Raw genomic sequence first — 19,239 nt, 5'->3', positions numbered from 1 at the left:
ACAGATAAATTTGATAATTACCATCTTTTTCTGAGGGTAGAGATGTCTGAGGTGAGGGCAGAGGGTTAAGGTTGGAAGAAAAAAGATTGAAATGAAACCTGATAGATGAATTAATTGTCTCCATTAGCAGATATAATAAACAGAAAGTGGAACATGCTGTTTCTCACGGGCGGTGCTGTATTTATGGAGCAAGCTGTCACCAGAGGATTGGACAAGTGGGTACAACTACACATTTAAAAGACCCCTGTGTAGGTACGGAAATTTGTAAGAGTTCAAAGGTAAATGAATCAAATACAGGCAAATGGGATTGCCTCAGATGGGCAGCTGGGTTAGCACAGATGAGTTAGGTTGAAGGCCTATTTCTGGGCAATAGAACTCTATGACTGTATTGAACCGTTATAAAACACTGGAATATTGTGCTCAGCTCAGGTTATTTTGAGGAAGGATATGAAGGCATTCAAAAAGGTTTTGGAAACCTTTTATGGAAATGCATGCAGTGATGGGAGAGGGGTTGGTAGGAAGTGTGAGAGAAGTATAAAATGAGACCTCTAGGAAGCTGTTCATGGCAGAGCAGAGTACAAGAGGTCACAGATATAAAGAAAATTAATTGTGACACCAGGAAAATATTTTTGCACATCTTATTGTTGGATTCTGGAACACATTGCCTGTCCGTGTGGGTCCCATTATGGGGTTCAGGAGGGAGTTGGAGCCCAAAATGGTGAGGAAGAAATTTACAGAAGAGTTGCCAACAGCTGTCACACACACAATAATATGGGTGGCTGGCATCTGTGGTATAACCACTCTCCAATTAGGTAATGCTCATGAGATTGCAGGCACGTAACTATACGTGAGCTGCATGGTTGGCATAGCAGTTAGCTCAACGCTGTCACAGCACCAGCAATTGGGATTGGGGTTTGAATCCCACACTGTCTGTAAGGAGTTTGCACGTTCTCCCAGTGCCTGCGTGGGTTTTCCACAGAATCTCAGGTTTCCTCCCACCATTCACCTGAGTTATAAGTTAATTGGCTGCAATTGGGCGGCAAGGGGTCATGGACAGAAATGGCTGTTACCTTGTTATGTCTTTAAAAAAAATTGTGAATTCAAATTCCATTAATGCCACACTGTGTGATGGGCTTCAAATAATTCAGGTAATTAGTGAGCCACCTGTAATCCAAATGACTTAAAGCAGAGTTGGAAAACACAAGACATTTATCAAAGTCCTTCAGGGTACAGAACCTATCACACTCTGATCAGTACTACTTCCTCTGGAAGGTCTTTAGCAGAAAACGAAAACGGTAATGTATTCAGCTAAAGGCAGTGGAAATTTTATTTTTGAGCCAATGGCTTTTCTAAACAGATGCCTATTTGATCAATGTACTGAGCCTTTCAAATATGATTCAAATGCCCCAGAAGTATTAAGTGATTATTCATTATGGGGATTATAGAATTGGTGATGGGCACTATGTGTTGGATATAACACGACATGGGTGTCTAAATCGCTCAGTGCATGCGATGGAATACTACTTCCCTTGCCTCACATCTTCCAAAAGAAATTAATGTTTCACTCTGGAAGATAACGTTCACAATTCAAACGTTAATTCACCAATCTTTCCAAGTGTTTCAAAAGCTTATTGCTGATATAATGTAATATTTTTGAGCTATCCTGTAAGTGCAACGGGATCACCAGTAGATTCAATATTGCACTGCAGCCATGTGGAAAACACGAAGAATCTTCACGAATATTGTCAGAAATACATCTGTTGCAATCCAACAACAGTAACTTGCACTTATAGGCGATTCTTCTCGCAAAAAAATAAAAAGGCTTGTTTCCTTTATCAGTGAGGACAGTCATCAGATAAAAATCAGTCTCCAAATATTTTATTTATTTATGTACATTGTGGAGACATTGCCAATAAATGCTGCAATTTATTACCAATCATAAATGTACATTGAAATGAAAAGCTTACTGAGCCATTTTAAGTTCCTGTTAACAGTCAACCATGGCGTTGACTGGTTTCACATATAGGGCGGAATGGATAAAGATGGCAGATTTCATTCTCTCAAGGTCATTAGTGAACCAGATGGATCTTTATGATGATCCGTAATTTTCATGGTCACCATGAATGATTAAAGCATTTTATTTTAAATGTAAGTTAATCTGTTAAATGTATTCTTATTGTCAGGGCTCAAACCCTTGGCTCCAAATCATCTGCACGACCAGAGTGCACCACTTGAGTAAATTAACCATTGATCTGGCCCTTGGGTAAAAGGTACCTATCAGAATCAGAATTTATTGTCATGAACAAGTCATGAAATTTAGTGTTTTGTGGTCGCATCGTAGTGGAAACATATTATAACCATTTTACAACATTACTACATATATATATTATAAAACTGCATGAAAAGTAAGGCAGTGTCTTTGGTTCATTGATTATTCAGAACTATGATGGCAGCGGGGAAGAAGCTGTCCTTGTGCCACTGAGTTGCTCATCTTTAGGCTCATGTACCTTTTTCTCCAATGGTAGCAGAGTGAAGAGGACATGGTCGGTGGTGGGGGTCTTTGAGGATAGATGGTGCTTTTTTAAGACACCACTTCACGTAGATGTCCTCAATGGAGTAGTCTGGTGCCTGTGATGTGGCAGGCCGTGTTAACAACCCCCAAGTTTATTCTTATCAGGGAGTGATGCAACCAGGCAGGATGCTCTCCAGATATAGTGAAGTCTGTAGGCAAGAATATGTTGTATATGGGTATGTTCATAGTCACAGAGACTCTGCAGCCTGTGAACTCACTGTGCAATGAATTTGAGTTTAAAAAAATAAACATCACCCTCAGTGCATTTTACGGAATAACTGAGATCTACCTCCTTTAGAAGAAATAAAATGATGAAGTAATCCAGAAACATGAACACATTTTGATGCTGTTGTTTTATTTTCTCATTCTCCTCAGGAAATGACCAGCATTTTTGATTATCCTTGAACTGAGGGGGCAGTTGAGAATGTTATATGAGAGGTTTTTCAGTTGTATATTTCTTTTCCTTTCTGGAAGGATATTAATAATCCACTTGTGTATTTACAAAAATCTGATTATTCTGTTGCCTTAATTACAGATAACAACTTATATTCCAAACTCATTTAACTGCTAAATTTCCCCAGCTTGGGGATAGAGTGGTGACAAAGGGAGCTGCGCTGGCAGCTGGGGCTCGGTGCACAGGCTATGCAGACAAGCGCATTAAATGTACCCAGCTCTTGAAACTGGCTCAAACTTATTTCCCCAAACATATCTGAATGTGAGACCATTATCTTGCTCTTCCCCAAGCTGAATTAGTTAGTGAGTGTAAAATTAGAACACTGGTTACCTTCATCGTAAACCAAGTGGTCAAATTTCTGCTTCTGCTCCTCTCTCAGCCTCTTCAGAAGTCTGGTGTTTGTGTAATGGTTGTCTTCTGCTTGTCTTTGAATCAGTGATTCACAGTTGAATTCACCACACACCAGCTGAAGAACGTAATGCCAAATGTCATCTTCAAGCTGGTGTAACTGATGGTAGAAGTGGGTTGAGCAAGTTTCTAGTGAGAGGAAAAGCTGAATACAGGTGCTGTATCGAAAAGCGATACAGATCCGAAATGCATTGTTTTTGTCTCCTACTTCCATGCAAACATTATTGCCTCTCACAGATGACTTGCCTGCATCTGATGTTTTTGTTTACATTTGTCGCGTCCAGTAGCAATTGAGAAAACTGCAGGAAGATTTCCATGGCACCTTTTCATGGCTGGGATAGTCAAGGGTCAGTGATATCTATGGAAGTTGAAAAAAATATGAGCAACATGATCTTCTCTGACTTGCTTAATAAGGTGATTTTTTTCAAGTTCACTGTCAGATGAAGGAGTTTGTTTTGGGAACAATAGTCCAACAAATAAGACACAATGCGAGGTGTAACATGAGAGTGAGATCAGTTGGTATGAAGCATGGCAAGGGTTCATTCAGGAGTCAGGCAGGAAAGAAACTGTCCTGGAATTTGATGGTGCGCGACCTCCCACGTCATCTTCCTGACAGGGAATGGGAATAAGGAGAGTGTGGCTGGGGTGGGTCAAGCCTTTTGATATATTGGCTTTTTCTTTCCCCAATGCATGATGAGTTATAGATGGAGTCGACGAGGGGATGATGTCCTGAAACATGTTGCCAACCTTCCAATTCCTTGCTGCCTTCTGCTGATTAGTGCTACACCCTGATAAGATGCTTTAAATGGTACACCTGGAGAAATTGTTCAGGGATGCTGGTGTGTGCCAGATTTCTTTCGCCATGACAAACAGACCTGGTACATCTGCTGCAGATATTGATCAGACTGTTTGTTACCTATGTGGACACAGCTGTTAAAAGTTCAGCAAGCCAAGAGTACCTTGATTCTGTCAGGATATCAAGGCGACAGCCAGTTTATTGACTGCCCATTGATGTCATTCAGCCTTGGATACTTTTTCATGCAGCAGACATTCAGTCGCTTTTACAATTACTTCAACATTCCATGGTTCCCAAAGGCCAGTCACGGTCTACATTAAGGCCTGTTGCTCACATGACTTAGTAAATTATACTGAATGTGGAAACACAAAGCAGCAACTCAAAATAACCTGTGTTTCTGCATAAACTCAGAGTAAATTATTCTGCAAGTCAATCAATAAAAGCTATAATCATATCAACAGGGGATTTGATATTTCATATGGTATGTGTATTGTTACAAGCTTATGTTATTCTTATATATGTATAAGTTACTTTGTGGTTTGGATAGGGAAAGACACACACATTTTGAAACCCAGACACAAAGGCACCTATGTTCAGAGCCATAAAACCAGCATTATTGTTTTCAATTGAAAACCTGAAACAATTAATGTTTACTCAAAGAGACACCTGTTTAAACAGAAGGGATCATCTGCTTGTTCCTCTCGTGTTTGAGAAATGAAGCAAAAACCGTATGACACTTCAAAAAGCAGCTTGAGTATTATCAACCAGATTGATCTGAAGAGAGAAATGCAGTGACGTTCTGTGAGATGGACACTGCTGTTGTGTTCTCCTTGCTGGGGGTAACAATTATTTGCTGTGACTATTGTAATGGTCACTTGTAACTGACCCATATCTGCATCAAAGAAAGAATCAAGATCATTCTTGAATTTGAATCACAACCATGTTTGATGGTTATTTCATCTAAAACCTTTGCCTGGGTCTGTAAAAGCATTGTGGAGGTCATGAGCTTTGTAACCCTGGCACAAAAGGGGGGGGGGGAGTTGTGCCACATTGTTCATATGAAGAAAAGTTTCTCTGATGGCAACTCAACAAGAATTTGTGAGTTTTGAGAAGTCTGATGACTCAGTGTCTCAACTACATAATTACTTCTGAACAACAGTTTTAAAAGTTCTAAGTTTCAACATGATCTCTAAGACTAAACTTTGAATTTGTCTTTTCAGAATTGTGTCTAAGCTGTGGTTTGAATAATCCATGCACACATATATACATTTGAACATTGTTGGGGTTAAGTTTAGAGTTAAGATATTATATTATCAATAATTATTAATTTAAAAATATTGTTTTAAGATAACATTGTCTTAGTGAATGTCTATTACTTCTATAAATAAGGGAAACAAATTTTCTGATAAATTGATATTTTCAGTTATCTTAGGTTACATATTTTTCAGAAGATGGAAAGAGTTGAATCCCGGGTGATTGGACATTGGATAGTTTTTTTTTGCCATAAGTTACCACTCTAGGAAAATGGATCACAACTGGTGCAGGGAAATCTGCTGTCACTTAGAAATAAGGGAATTCAAGCAAACTGATCCAATGTATCTCGTTTCATTCACTCAAACCTATTCCTAATTCACCTTGACTAACTCACCAAATGGTGTTCTTGTCACAGCTTTATTCTTACTGAGTTTCCTCTTAATTGCCTCAGTGCATTTCAGCCAATCCATTTGGCACAACAGCACTATAATAATATATTGTATCACTGTGGTATCAAAAATGTCAAGCTGAAGAAGATTCAGATGCGATTTACAAGAATGTTACCAGGACTCGGGGCCTGAGCCAAAGGGAGAGCTTGAGCAGACAGGGGCTTTATTGCTTGGAATGCAGGTGGATGAGGAGTGAAGGGACACAAAATAATGAGAGGTTTAAGGTGAAGGGTGGGGGAGGGATTACATTTACACAGCAGGTAGTGAGTATATGGAATGGGCTTCTGAATGAGGTGGTTGAGGCAGATACCATTGCCATTTTTAAGAGATAATTGGACAGATACACAGATACAAGTTTAGAGTAATATGGGCCAAGCACACACAGGTGCGACTAGTGTGGGTGGGACATTTTGTCGGTCGGCAAGGGTCAAGTCGAAGGGCCAGTTTCCATGCTGTGAGACTCCATGACTTGTGTTCCTTCTGATTTTATTCCCTGGCTCCTTTCCACACTGATGCCCTTTGGTTTCCCTCTTGCTCATCAAGGATGATCCCACAGTTTTTGCATGACATTCCTCCTCATTCCTTTCTGTCCACGCTTGACTTGACAGTTTTGAGTTCTCTTCTCCTTCAAGGCAGAGGGATGAGTTGAGGCAAATATATTGCTTTCGCGCAAACAGAGGAACCACTGACATGGTCTTTGCCCTCAGACAGCTCCAAGAAAAGTGCAGAGAACAAAACAAAGGACTCTACATCACCTTTGTTGACCTCACCAAAGCCTTCGACACCGTGAGCAGGAAAGGGCTTTGGCAAATACTAGAGCGCATCGGATGTCCCCCAAAGTTCCTCAACATGATTATCCAACTGTACGAAAACCAACAAGGTCGGGTCAGATACAGCAATGAGCTCTCTGAACCCTTCTTCATTAACAATGGCGTGAAGCAAGGCTGTGTTCTCGCACCAACCCTCTTTTCAATCTTCTTCAGCATGATGCTGAACCAAGCCATGAAAGACCCCAACAATGAAGACGCTGTTTACATCCGGTACCGCACGGATGGCAGTCTCTTCAATCTGAGGCGCCTGCAAGCTCACACCAAGACACAAGAGAAACTTGTCCGTGAACTACTCTTTGCAGATGATGCCGCTTTAGTTGCCCATTCAGAGCCAGCTCTTCAGCGCTTGACGTCCTGCTTTGCGGAAACTGCCAAAATGTTTGGCCTGGAAGTCAGCCTGAAGAAGACTGAGGTCCTCCATCAGCCAGCTCCCCACCATGACTACCAGCCCCCCCACATCTCCATCGGGCACACAAAACTCAAAACGGTCAACCAGTTTACCTATCTCGGCTGCACCATTTCATCAGATGCAAGGATCGACAATGAGATAGACAACAGACTCGCCAAGGCAAATAGCGCCTTTGGAAGACTACACAAAAGAGTCTGGAAAAACAACCAACTGAAAAACCTCACAAAGATAAGCGTATACAGAGCCGTTGTCATACCCACGCTCCTGTTCGGCTCCGAATCATGGGTCCTCTACCGGCACCACCTACGGCTCCTAGAACGCTTCCACCAGCGTTGTCTCCGCTCCATCCTCAACATCCATTGGAGCGCTTACACCCCTAACGTCGAAGTACTCGAGATGGCAGAGGTCGACAGCATCGAGTCCACGCTGCTGAAGATCCAGCTGCGCTGGATGGGTCACGTCTCCAGAATGGAGGACCATCGCCTTCCCAAGATCGTGTTATATGGCGAGCTCTCCACTGGCCACCGTGACAGAGGTGCACCAAAGAAAAGGTACAAGGACTGCGTAAAGAAATCTCTTGGTGCCTGCCACATTGACCACCACCAGTGGGCTGATAATGCCTCAAACCGTGCATCTTGGCGCCTCACAGTTTGGCGGGCAGCAACCTCCTTTGAAGAAGATCGCAGAGCCCACCTCACTGACAAAAGGCAAAGGAGGAAAAACCCAACACCCAACCCCAACCAACCAATTTTCCCTTGCAACCGCTGCAATCGTGTCTGCCTGTCCCGCATCGGACTTGTCAGCCACAAACGAGCCTGCAGCTGACGTGGACTTTTTACCCCCTCCATAAATCTTCGTCCGCGAAGCCAAGCCAAAGATTGAATGCATTTGCGTGACGTACCTGTCAAAATTGAACTGCTGAATTCCACGTCGGTGTTGGATGTCTCTCCGTTATGGTGTGGGGGTCAGTTTCATGTGACCATGATCAAATATGATGAGCGCTCTTTACCTGGAGTGACACTGGGAGCAAATCCTTGGGGAATTACTCTGGATATGGGTCACTTTCTGCTCACTGGTGTTTCATTCTGGACGAGCAAGATCTCCCCCCAGGTGTCTAGCTCCTTTAATAAGAATGCATTTGTGTTTCCATTCTTATACTGTCTTTATTGCTCTGAATGATGCTTGACTTCCAATGATGGTTAGATTTTTTTGGATTAAATCCCCTTTTAACCGACACCAGCATGACATCCTCAAGAACTTGGCATTTGAATCAAAATCCTGATACTGCTTGGGCTTAATTCGTGGTGTTGAGAGAAGGAGATTAGTGAAGCATGCCTGCTTGTTCAAGATCTCTATTTAACAAATCAGACATTAATGGCACCTGAACAAATTGATTTGGATCCCCCTGTTGAACATATTTTAGAACATACCTTTTATGGGTTATTGGATTTCAATGCTCTTGGGTGTCTGAAATGTACAGAACAATGCAATCAAAATGTTGGATTAAAGCTCGAAAGTCTGCAGACGTTGTGATTGAAATAAAAACACAATGCTGGAGATACTCAGCAGGTCAACCAGTGCACTTTATATAATAAAGATGAAGGTACATAACCACCGTTTTGGGCTTGAGCCCTTCATCAAGGTAGGTTACTTGATTACCTTGATGAAGGGCTCATGTCTGAACACCAGTTATGTATCTTTATCTTTGCTATATGAAGTACTCTGTTTGACCTGCTGAGTTTCTCCAGCATTATGCTTTTAAGTCAAACAAGCACCTTGATGAAGGGCTCAGGCCTGAAATGCTGGCCATATGTCTTTATCTTTGCAATCAAAATATTGGTCACTTTACAGCAAATGAAGGTAAAGTGTCATGCTTGGATGTGTGGGTTCTCAATGAGGCAACTTTCTGTCATAGATGAGTGTTAATGCTTGATCTACGAGTTACAACCAAAGAAAATCTTCACTGCTCAAAGTTTTCTTTCTTTGTGCACAATATAATCACACGACTTTCACTTCCTTTGTAATTTCTTCCAGGCAGTATCAAAATTAAATCCGGTTAGACATGTGGCTACTTTGTAGGTGGGAAGTCAAATTCATAAATCAGTCTAAAATTGCATCATGTTTTCTTTACTACCACCACCTACGTTCTGTTACCTGCTCGGGAACTGGAGAAATGCCAATAGATGTAAAAAGTTTTGATTGTTTTCGAATAAGTGAATAGTCAATACAGACACAAGATATTTTTTGACTTCAACTTTGGAACAAGTTATTGGAACAGTGATTGCATTGAATTCATTTTCAGCAATGTTATTTGTCATTGATTGTTAAATCAATTAAGACACTTGTGTTCATCGAGTGTTGGTGTTATAGATTAGAGGTTATTTGCAACCCCGCTGTCCAGGCTAGGTGGCCTTGTTTTACAGCATAAAACTTAAACATAGTTCCGTTTTCATAAGATGGGTGGAGTGTTTGAGCAGTTTTCTATATCTTTTGTGGGCTATTGATTCTATCGTTTGAAAAATAATGATGTTTCAGAACACTCTTGAGATTTTTAATTCTTTCTGATGTTACCACATTCTGTGCATTTAAATAATGTAGCTGTTCCAAAGAAACATCTTCATGTTTGGCAAGTTTTCATGAAAATAAATAGCTTGGGGGAATAGAAGAAATTTGGCGAGCGATATCTCCATCTGGATTCTACTTTGCGCCTTTACTGCCAGCCATGTGTGATATCATGTTCATTTGCATTTGTGTCAGGCATTATATAACTTAGTGAGTTTGCATGGAAAATAAAGTGTGATTGGCTGTCATTTTATCCCAGCGTAGTTTTTACTTTGTGGCATTGATTATTATTCAGATGTTGAGTAGATGGAACCTAAAAGTACAATAAAAAATAAGATTAACATCATATGATTTAAAGATTGTTTCCCCTGCATATTTAGTTTCAGTGCTGAAATAAACGAACACATCAAGATTAAATCATTTATATCCATACCAGTGGTGATATGGAATTTGAGAGACCAGTGCCTCCAACTCCTTTAAAGTCCTCACTTTGAAATGTATTCCACCTCTTTTACCAAGAATTCGATCACATTACCTAATTTTGCCTTTCAAGATGTGTTCACCATTTCTCTCTGATTTTGCCAGGCTTTACTTTCATTTGACCCGTGACATCAGTTCAGGCTTTCAAGGATTTAAAATAAATAATTTGATACAGTTCACTTGTTTTTTTTCTTTTACTAAGTTGATTTTACTTTTAATTGCAAATGTTATTATAATTGATTACAGCATTTATTTGAAGTTTGTTTGCCGTGCAAAATATTTAATTTTTTTTTTCCAATTTATGTTGCATTACCCTTGCGGTCAATTGCTGGAGGCAATGTATTTTGCATGGCATGCTCATCTGGAAGATTGGCTCTTCCGTACTCGGCAGGTCCAACTGCTGTGACCTGGATTGGGACTTCATCATCTCTTCTTTAACACATACACTTCGGCACAGTTAGTGTAGTGTTTTGTGCAATGCTGTTACAGCGCCTGTGATCGAATCCTGATCTGTCTGTAAGGAGTTTGTACGTTCTCCCCGTGTCTCCGTGGGTTTTCCCCAGGAGATCCGGTTTCCTCCCACCATTTGAAACGTAATGGGGGTGTAGGTCAATTGGATGTTAGTTCGGCTGCACGGGCGTGTGGGCTGAAAAGGCTTGTAACCACGCTGTATGTCTAAATAAATAATCTTCAGACTATTTCTCCTCCAGGCCTTTATTTTTGGAACAAAGGATCATTAGATCAAAGCAGTATCAATCAGATCTTCGCTGATTCCCAGACCATTGTAAATGCTCACCAAGGACTGATCAAAGCAGCAGTTGGCACTTGCTTTTGTCATTAGTTGATTCATTTATGAGTGGCTGCTGTGATAATACAATTATAAGCTAACATATAAAATGCCTTTTAGGCTGCTTACACTGACTGATCCATTGATCAACAACTGTTTCAGTTGCACTGTCAAACTTGGATCCAGGACACTCTTGGATCTGGCTTTTCTGATGGTGAACTCGATCTAAATTAATGATACCAAAAGGGGGCGTTGCATCCTGCCCCTGTAGGCAGTGGGTGGATCCAAGGGGGCGGTGAGGAAAAAGGGGGTGTTACGAACCTTCAGTCTTGTTATTATTCAGTCTGCTGCAAAGTTTAATGAATATGCCAGTGCAGTCATTTTCTGGCCAGACTCGGGGTGGCCATAGCGAGCAAAGTAAATGACGACAAGGCATTCTCGTGAGAGCGGGTCTCGGTGGCTGCCACGTGGTACTGGCATCACTACCCCACCCCACACTCAGTGCCGCCACCACCAGCTCCTCGCTCAATGCCACCAATAAACCCCACCTCTGCTCAGCACCGCCACTAACCCCCCCCCCCACCCCCTCAGTGCCTCCACTAACCCTCCACCCCTCCACCTCCAGTGCCATTGTATTGGGAGGCATTCTGGATATGGGGAGGGGGTCAGCCCAAAGAAAATGTTTGGGAACCACTGATCTAAATGGATAAGTTTAATTTGTTATTGCCTCCTGTGGGATAATTTCACTGTTTCAAAACATGTTAACATTTCTCTGTGATGCAGGATTCTTGTCTTCAGTGCACACTCCAGCTCACATGCCATCTGAATATTTCAATAAATAAACTTTCAAGTCACAAAATCTTTGAATGTGCCTCTTGGCTTCACTATATGCGGCCTTTCAATTGGCCTCCGTTTTGTGTGACCCAATTAGCCCTGGCACCATTTCACAAATTGGGGAAAAAAATTATCTTTTGTATTTTTTAGTACTCATGTTTTTTCAATGAGGAATGACTTTCAATTAGATCTGATCATGCAGTGGCAACATGGATGAGGGATCATAGCAGGTCTCTGCTTACTAAGTGGAAGAAAATAACAGATTTGGTAGACTGAATCTGCCACGTTCCTCCATTGTTGAACTCTTCAGCAGGTCAGCGCTGGAACTCGGGACCTGCTGGGATCTGGCCACAGCCTCCCACTCTCATCAGCTCCCTCCCACTCTTGCAATCCCCCCTCCTTCTCTCACCAGCCCCTTCCACTCTCACCTCTCTCCCACCCTTGCCAGCCCCCCTCCCACTCTCGCCAGCCCAGATCCAACTCACTAGCCCCCCTCCTACTCTCCATCAGCTGCCTCCCACTCTTGCCAACACTGTCCAATCTTGCTAGTTTAGTTCTTGTGCCAGAACAAATCAGGTGCAACCTTTGAAAAATCATTGGTTTCAATGAGATAGGGTTAAGATACAGGTGACAACTAACCTATTTTAACCCACTTAAATGTTACCACTGGATATGAAAGATTTGCAGTAACCTTAGAAATAATCAGTTGTTTGTGAGTTAACAGATCAGACCACAGTGTTTTGCTTCTGACAGTAAACAAGGACATAGTTGTATGTTGCAGCTTCATTACTTTGGCAGATCATTTGCAGAAATGCCCTACTGATACTTTTAGATTCTCTTTTCATACCTCATTGTGCTTTTTATGACTTGGGATTTACAGTTCCAGCAGCGTATAATATATCAGTTATCAACATGAAAGCAACACTGGAATTTGTAAAGTAAACAGCCTGAAAGATATACTGCAACATCTGGTTTATCAATCAACTCATGAGAAGGCAATCATCATTTCGCATGTGATGCCAAAATTCAATTAGTTAATGCATGGCTGAGCATCTTGCGGTTAACATCAAATTCCGAGCCCTCGCTGATGATCCGGACAACAATGGCCACAAAGAGAGACAGCAAACTCTTTTCACTTTTCCTGATATTAATTTCATTCAGTTGAAGAGGGCTTCAGAGTGACAGTGACGGGCGAGTCTAAATCAAGCAGCTCAACTGGGTGAAGATGTGCAGAAACATCCCGGCGAAACTCAGCAGGTCAAGTAGCATCCACAGGGAACAGAGTGAGCAATTCTCTCAGACAGCAAATTGGGAAATGAATAGCTCAAAGAACGTTTTGTACATTTTTACCAAGGGCAAATACAAATTGGGAGAAATGTATAACAAACAGGGAGTCCATAATATTATTTGAAAAAAATATTCTTGTATTTTCAGAATATTTAAAAAAATCATAGAATGTTGAAATAATTATTCTGAAAGAAAATGCAACAATAAAAATAGGGCTAGGGAGTTTGTTCTGCTGTGTTGAAAACAAAACTTGTTGAAATCTCATTCAGTGCTTCAAATGTTTTTGCAGTTTAACTATTTTTATCAACAGTTGAATATTTTAATATATTAAAAAAAAGTGCAATTAATTCACTTTAAGCAGCTTGAAACAGTGCATCCCAGTCAGGAGTAGTGAATCACAAAGAGAAGTTTCTGGGTTCCAGTGTTCATCTGCATGTGCGCACACCCAAGAGACTGCTGTTAGTTTCAAGCTGCAATGATGAACACTGTATGATGAACACTGTATGATGAACACTGTATGATGAACACTGTATGATGAACACTGTATGATGAACACTGTATGATGAAGCTGTATGATGAAGCTGCAACATATTTCCTGGATAGGAACTTGAAGAAAAACCTGCTTGATGTTCCATCTCGTGCTGCAAACAGTAAAATATGATTGCTTTGTATTCACCAGAAACCGACAAAAGATCAGTTAAACTCAAGCATGACCCTGGCAAATGTCAGTTTTTTAAACCGTAAATTGGTTCAAATATATAAGCACGTATTCTTGACTCCTAGGAAATGTGCACATCCTTTCACTGTGACTTGCTCATCTATGAATTGTAATGGACCAGAAATTACAGTTTGATGGTACACAATTGCATCCAGCATGTAACAAGAACACGGTATTTTTATCCACTGAATAAATCAGATCGACAAGAAAGTTTCCATTACCACTGACACAAAGAAAAATAAATAATCGGCAGGTACACTTCATGTTAAAGCATCATTTGGTTGTAGGCTAAATTGGACTTGGCTGGCATCAAATTCTTTTGAAGTTCACTGAAAGGTAGGGTTGCTTTTACAATTGCAATGAATTTTAAATATTAAAAAAAAATCACCCTCAGTATTTCACTGCCATGTCTGTCTGCATAGACTGGAATATAAGTTTCATTGTAATCACTCCTCTGAGAATACATGGAGTGGAAACGAAGATGTAGAGTATGCTTGCCTATGTTGGTTGAGGCATTGAGCTCGAAAGTGGAAAAGTCATCTTGCGTCTGTAATTAAAGAAAAAATTTGATCAGGCTGCATTTGGAATATTGGGTGTAGCTCTATTGACAGAGGGGGATAAAAGTCAATCCTAAACCACTTTCAGGTGGCCATCGTAAAGCCACCTAAAATACCTGAATGCGGCTGTTGGGAGGCCACCCCTGAAAGTAGAGAACCTGACCCAAGGAGTACTTACCCAACCCTCCTCGGGTAGGTGTATTCTCCACTTCCTAGCACTCCCCCTAGGCACCTGAAAGTGCGCGGGACTACGGCCACAGTCGACAGGAGCTGGCGTTTGCTCTGCGGTACCTCTCCCCGCTGCGATCCTTTCAGGTGCCAGAACAGCGCTACCATCCGAATGTCACTTCACACACACCCACTGCCCACTCCGAAGTCGCATTCTCCCAGCGATTCCACCTGAATGCGGCTCTAGAGAGTTTGTTCTGCAGTGATGATGGCATGCTGTGTTGAGAACAAAACTTGGTGAAATTGTATTCTGATGGAAGGATGTGAAGGCTTTGAAGAGGGTGCAGAAGAGTTTCAGCAAGATGACTTCTAAATTAGAGAGTATGAACTATGAGGAAGGTTGCACAGACTTTGATAGTTTTCCCTTGAGTGTCAGAAGCTGAGGGCAATCTACTAGAAATATCTAAAATTATGAGAGTTGCAGGTAGGGTCAGTAAGGTCTTTTGTTTAATCAAAGATGAAAATGTCAAATGCCAGAGGCCTTAAGGTGGGGTAAAAAGTTGACACAAAATGTGCGAGCCAATTTTAATCTTCATTATTTTATACCTGTTTATTTTCTGCAATTTCTTTCTGTGGTTGGTTGAGGCTGCCGGTGGCTTGAATTCTGGAGAACAGGGGTCTTACTGCATCAGGAAACAATTAAGTGAGTCCCTCTTCAGTGAATGTGTGAATAAATCAGCTTTTTCTTATTGAATAACTTAATACTAAAAGCAATTTTTCCAATGGATAACATATTAATAGCCTCATGCTTGAAGTCCACTATAAAAATTAGAATGCATAAATAGTTGTAATTAGATCTTTTATTTTATTTGACCTTGATTTTAGAAAAAATATCTTCATGTAACTCCAGAGAAATACATATCTGTCACAGTGTTGGACCTCATTTTATAAAAATCAAATAGAATAAATTCCAGACGTGCCATAGCTGCCCACACAGATTTATTGTGTAAGTGGAATTCTGAAAATTGTTTGACATTAATGGGCATGTCTGACACACATAAAGCAAGAATGTAAAAGCTATTTATCATGTAGTAACCACTGACTTGGCTCAAATGGTGTCAGATGGTGTCTTACCACAGCACCACTCAGTTTAAGTCATCTCTTCCAACCCTCCTATTTTACTTATGCAAAAGTTGTCTTTGTTGAAATACACCAATCCCATTTTCATCAACCGCTCCACAATGAATATCTCTTCTACATTCTCAATCTGCGCAAATAACCCTCTTTGTATTGTTTGGAGACACAAGAAACTTCAAACACTGTCTTCTAGAGAGGAAAAGAAACTGCTGGAGTAACTCCGTGGATCAGGCAGCATCTATGGAGATGAAGGGATGGTTCACCTGAAATATTATCTATCCCATTGCCTCAGTCGACTTGCCTGACCAGCAGTTTGCTTCGAGTTCTTCCTTCTGTCTGTATTGGCTTATTTGGGTTATCAGTGGAGACAATGAATTCACACTTGATGGACCACATAATTTTCTCAAAAGTATTTTAAATTTAGATGTACAGCACAGTAGCAGGCCCATTCTGCTCTTAAGTCCAATCGCACACAATTCACCTAAAACTCCTGGTATGTTTCAAAAGGTTATAGGAATCTGGAACCCTTGAGGAAAACTCGTGCAGACACAGGGAGAACATACAAACTCCTTACAGACAGCTGTGAAATTCAAACCATGGTCCTGATCGTGGCACTATAACAGTCTTGCACTGACCTCTAATATCCATGTCGCCCTATCACAATGAAATCAGATTTCATTCTCCCTTAATTGTTCCAAGTTCTTTTTTGCAGTACAAGGAACTACAGGCTGTCTGTCATGATGGTTGGATGTTCTTAATTCCATAGTATCTTGTAGCTGAGTTTTCCAGTGTCCCTCGTGAATGATCTGACCATGTGGAGCCATTGGCAGTCCAGGCGGTGAACAGATGCTGCCATCTGTGTTGTAGTCTCGATCAGGGCTCCCATCCTGAAACTTTGACTGACCCTCCAGCCCTCCAGCTTCTCATTGTTGGCTTAGTCCAGCGGCTTTGTTTCCTCCTGCCTCTTCCTGCACTTCTTGATCCTATTTCAAAATGTCTGCCATTCATCTGAGTGCTTTGAAAGCATTGAAGGTAAAGGTTCCATTATTGTCACGTAATAACTACATTTAGAATGTAACATGCATGAAATTCTTGAACTTTTATCGACCATAAGGCAGACAGAGAGCCTCCACTTTGTCCAGTGCCCCTCACAGAAACCTACAGCACCTGGTGTTCCAAGGAGGTCTTCCCTCTAAGTATTGACCAGACCTGGGCCTGCTTAGCTTATGGAATCAGGTGTATTCAGGCTATTAGGTGCTAATAGTGAACAGTGAAAGAAGAGCAAGAATTTAGTTGCATGCTGAGTTCATCATGATGATACATGAAATTTTATAACTTCATTTCTGTAGATGAATATGCAAGAGTCCAAATGAGCAGTTCAAAGCACTTGAGCTGCTTTCAGTGGTATGACTGGCAAGTTGATGTCTGAGTTTAAAGCAAAATCTTATGTTTCCCCCCCTTCTCCAGATTGCCTTGAGCCTGAGGTATCAAAATACACACGAAGCATTACGTAAAGTATCTCAGTAATGGACATTGTACAGCAGAATTTTGTTCAGGTATCCAGATGAAAACTAAAATGCGCAGAGGTTAGGGCTCAACGATTGGGACCAGGGCTCACATCCCATGCTGTCTGTAAGGAGCTGGTGCATTCTCCCCAGTGTCTGGGTTGAGTTTTCCCTGGGGGCTCCGGTTTCCTCCCACTGCTCGAAATGTACTGGGGGTTGTAGGTGAATTGGGCTGCACAGGCTCGTGGGCCCAAAAGGCCTGTTTAAAATAAAAAAAAGTTAGTCACTTTAACAATCAAGGGCAATGCTGTCCTTGGATGTCAATGGAGCTGATGCTGCAGCAAGTCCTGTGTTTGGTTCACAGCAGTATCTACACTGCAGAGTAAATATACAAATGGAAGAGAGAGCATTGTCTGCTCCAAACTTTCTTTCAATGTGGTTTCTAATTCATTGTCAACCCTCTCTCTTGTTCTGCTTGACTTGGTTTCTTTTCCGTGTCAAAGTCAAGTTCAAGTTCCCGAGGAAGCCCATCGACATTTGAAACCATCTACTTTTGGACAATAATTGAACCATGGCAAAAGTACAAACTTTAGACAGCCGTGGTGGCTCGGTTAGCACAACGCTGTTACAGAGCTGTTCGAATTCTGTAAGGAGCTTGTCTGCGGGTGCTCTGGTTGCCTTCCACATTTCAAAATGCACCGGGGTTTGAGGTCACGGGTTCAGTGGCATGGGCTAGTGGGCCGAAATGGCTTGTGGCCAATGTTCTCTCTAATTCTTAGTCGTCGGTGTGCGCGAAAATCACATTTTGTGCAAATTTCTTTTTCCTGTGACAAAAGTATGTGCACACTGGACGCTTGTGCAAATGTAAACTTGAAGTTGTTTCAAGTTCATTTTAGCACAGCTGATCCCTCATGGCAATAAAACTCTATTGGCATGTTTTAACATAATACAAATTTGATTGTATTCCACAAAATAACGTATTTAGTTAAGATTTTATTCTTTACTTTAAACTACTTTGTTCAGTTTGTTGTTCCATTCAATAAACCTTTTGTGCGTGCTTGAAATTTCTTTTGTGAGCTGGTTGTAAAACTTGTGCGCGTAGACAGCTTAAAGGGAACAGTGCATGTTACTGTGCTGTATGGCTAAATTTAAAAGAATAAAGACACTTCCAAAATCTTTCCAATGAAATCAACAATCTCGAGAAATAACCGCGGAAGCATTCTATAAAATCCCTTTTTAAAATGCTGCAATGAGCTTCATGCATGTGTTCAGCTGTGTACACTAATCACTGTTAGAAGGGGGAGTTCTGAAATGGAAATATTAGCTTTAATCCTGAATTACACACAGATTTGCATCCTATTCTATCCATGGATTCCTTGACAGAAAGGCTGGAGGAGAGGGCTTCTGTAAAAGTGTTTTTTTTTGCCCTGAGGCAATATTATGATCATATACCTCATGAGTAATGTGTCTGGACAATAATACATTTAGAGTAAGTGGTCACGCCTCCCAGTAATGGGCAGCTCAATTTTTTTTTGAATGAGCAGCATCTGCTAATCACTACTTTGCATTTCACAATTGCGTTCATGATCTTTCACAGGCACGTCACTTAAAGATAAGGAGATTCACCTTTTTGTTCCCTTCATGGGAGAAGCATGAACACACAACATTGTCACAACAGTAAAATGCCTCTGATATTATGTGACAAGTTTCCATCATATTCCAAAGCTGCTGGGGTGTCAATCTCCAATTGCAGGGAAATTGACAAATCCCTCTTTGCAACTATTTGAATGGCCGTTGTCTTCTCTCCAGAAGATAAAGGATGCATGAGTTGGGGGTGGTGAATTATGTTGGGTAGAGGATTAATTAACCAATAGAAAGCAGAGAATTTGGATACAGGTGTGATTTTTTTTCTGTTTGGCAATTAGAAGTGGTTTTTCGACTGGAGGCACATCACAGCATAATCAACAAAATTTGCTGTTACGTGGGCAGTCTAAAAAGCAAAGCACAGGAATTTTTGGTCTATTCCTGCACC

The sequence above is a fragment of the Narcine bancroftii genome, chromosome 7 (genome assembly GCF_036971445.1).
Source record: "Narcine bancroftii isolate sNarBan1 chromosome 7, sNarBan1.hap1, whole genome shotgun sequence".
Lineage (NCBI taxonomy): Eukaryota > Metazoa > Chordata > Chondrichthyes > Torpediniformes > Narcinidae > Narcine > Narcine bancroftii.
Note: the sequence above shows the minus strand (reverse complement) of the source record.